The sequence below is a fragment of the Bison bison genome, unplaced genomic scaffold (genome assembly GCF_000754665.1).
Source record: "Bison bison bison isolate TAMUID 2011002044 unplaced genomic scaffold, Bison_UMD1.0 scf7180017864533, whole genome shotgun sequence".
Classification (NCBI taxonomy): Eukaryota; Metazoa; Chordata; class Mammalia; order Artiodactyla; family Bovidae; genus Bison; species Bison bison.
Genome location: NW_011495082.1, coordinates 13,715,846 through 13,718,979, shown reverse-complemented (window position 1 = coordinate 13,718,979; position 3,134 = coordinate 13,715,846).

Here is a 3,134-nt window from a genome sequence, read left to right as displayed (position 1 = left end):
ATGGGACCAGATGCCATGATCTTCGTCTTCTGAATGTTGAGCTTTAAGCCAACTTTTCACTCTCCTCTTTTACTTTCATCAAGAGGCTTTTTAGTTCCTCTTCACTTTCTGCCATAAGGGTGGTGTCATCTGCATATCTGAGGTTGTTGATATGTCTCCCGGCAATCTTGATTCCAGCTTGTGCTTCTTCCATAGATGGGGTCTAGCGAGTGGTTTTCCAGAATGAAGTTTAACAGATCAATGTAGTATATTCTTTGGAATTACCTAGAATTCCTCAGACTTTAGAAACTTTGTATTTGATTGCAATGAACACCATTTGGGGAATCAACTGAATTTTAAAACAGACAAGAGCATTCTGCTATTACCTAACTTAAAATACTTTATGCTGCATTAATTTGCTTAAAGTAAACATGTTTTAAAAAGCTTGGCCAGTGCCAACAACCCAAATAAAACAAAACCCCAAAACCAAAAAAGAAAAACTACACCAAGTAGTACCACACTGTAGAGCAAAATGTAGGAGTATACTTAATAAATATGACTCAAATTGTAACTTTAACTTGGGAATGAGCAATTTGCTGCTTGTTAAGAAGAATATTTTTAATATCTGCACGTCTGTGCGCATATGTGGGCCCGTGTGTATACCATCAAGAGCACTGCACACGTCAACAGGGGCAAATGTAGAATTAGTGGATCAGTGGATAAAGACTCCCCTTGTGAGTCACCAGTGCTCCTAGCCTGAGTGGGGACTCCACAGGAACTCATGTCCTGAGCCTGACCCTGTTTCTCACTGCAGTGTCAGGGCTGTGCCAGATTGTTCTTGGGCTCCCTCAAGGCACAGTCCCTCTCAGCACCTGATGGTCTTTGATCTCTGTACTAGAGGTATGAAAGTCTTATTTTCATGTGAGGTATAATTCACTGAAATGATTTAAGTCTATATGCAAATATTAAATATCTCACTGCTTATTCACAATGGCACGTACTGTGTTTTATTTAACAGTGTAAATTTTGTGTGTGGTTTAGCAGCTCACCCTACTTTCAGATACATTCAGTTTCACAGGCATATGGACAGAATATCTTTTGTCTAATACAGACTCATTTGAAATGGAAATCTTCTCAATTTATTTGAGATACCATAATAAAAAGACCCTGATGCTGGGAAATATTGAAAGCTAAAGGAGAAGGGAGCAGCAGAGGATGAGATGGTCAGATAGCATCACTGACTCAGTGGACTTGAATTTGAGCAAACTTCGTGAGATGGTGAAAGACAGGGAAGCCTGGCAAGCTGCAGTTCATGGGGTCAGAAAGAAGCGGACAGGACTTAGTGACTGAACAATAACAACAATGGATGCTGGTGATAAAACCATGTGAAGTCGTAGATGCATATGAATAGAATTTCCCTTTTCTAGCTTTTTGGGGGCTATTTTCAAATAGTGCTACTGTGTGTACTTTTAAATTTAATAAAAATAAGTGCATAAGGAAAAAAAGAAAAGTTTCACATAATATCCTGTCAATAAAATTAGTAAAACCTGGAAAGCAATTTCCTGTGTAGTATGTGGATCACGAGATAAGATGCAATATCGGTTCATTTTGACAACAGCTAAAGAAAGTATAATTTTCAGTACTCTTCTAACTTCTATTATCCACACGGGAGCTGTTATTATCTGCATAATGTACTGAGGCATTTGCAATTAGGCTTACTGTTCAGATTAGTCTCCCTCGGTTTCAAGTCACTTTCACTTGAAACGATAAAATTAAATTAGCAGTCTTACCCAGGTCAGTGTGAGGTTTCTCCCAGTGGATTTTGCATGCTACTGTTGCTCGGTTACAGTTTTCATATCATAACACTGGATGCATTTGGAATACAGATATTTTTGCTCTATTTTTAGGAATTTTTAATAAAATAAGGCAAGATATAATTTCATTTAGTTCAATTTCTTCCATTTAGCTGTTGTACAAGAATTTAAAATAACAATAGAATGCTTGCTTTGGAGTTAAGTGTATACTTTTGCTGTTCCAAGTTATGTGGTGAGCTTTATATTAAAAAATAAAATATACTGGCAAGATAAAACAATACTGAATTCTTTGAAACAGGAGGTAGAATTACCCTATGAAATTAGGTTTAGGAAAGAACCAGTTTCTTGCTTGCTTGCTTTTCTTTTCTCTTTCATTACATTCCTTATACATATTTCTGTGTATCAGTTCAGTTCAGTCACTCAGTCGTGTCTGACTCTTTGTGACCCCATGGATGGCAGCACACCTGTCCATTCCAACTCTTGGAGCTTGTTCAAACTCATGTCCATCCAGTCGGTGCTGTCATGCAACCATCTTGTCCTCTGTTCTCCCCTTCTCCTTCCACCTTCAATCTTTCCCAGCATCAGGGTCTTTTCCAATGAGTCAGTTCTTCATATCAGGTAGCCAAAGAATTGGAGTTTCAGCTTCAGCATCAGTCCTTCCAATGAATATTCCGGACTGATTTCCTTTAGGATTGATTGGTTGAAACTCCTTGCAGTCCAAGGGACTCTCAAGAGTCTTCTCCAACACCACACCACAGTTCAAAATCATCAGTTCTTTGGCGCTCAGCTTTCTTTATGGTCCAACTCCCACATCCATACATGACTACTGGAAAAATCATAGCTTTGACTAGATGGACTTTGTTAGCAAAGTAACATCTCTGCTTTCTAATATGCTATCTAGGTTGGTCATAGCTTTTCTTCCAAGGAGCAAGTGTCTTTCACTTTCTGGCTGCAGTCCTCATCTGCAGTGATTTTGGAACCCAGGAAAATAAAATCTCTCTCTGTTTGCATTGTTTTCTTATATATTTGCCACGAAGTGATGGGACTGGATGCCATGATCTCCATTTTCTGAATACAAATTTACTTTCTTTTTCATATAATGAAAATGATATTGTTGTTGTTGAGTTGTAAGTCATGTCTGACTCTTTTGTGGCCCCATGGACTGGAGCCTGCCAGGATCCTCTGTCCATAGGATTTCCCAGGCAAGAATTCTGGATTGGGTTGTCATTTCCTTTGTCCGTGGATCTTACCAACACAGGGATCAAACCCCCATCTCCTGCATTGGCAGACAGATTCTTTACCACTGAACCACCAGGGAAGCCTGAAAAATGTGTACCTTTA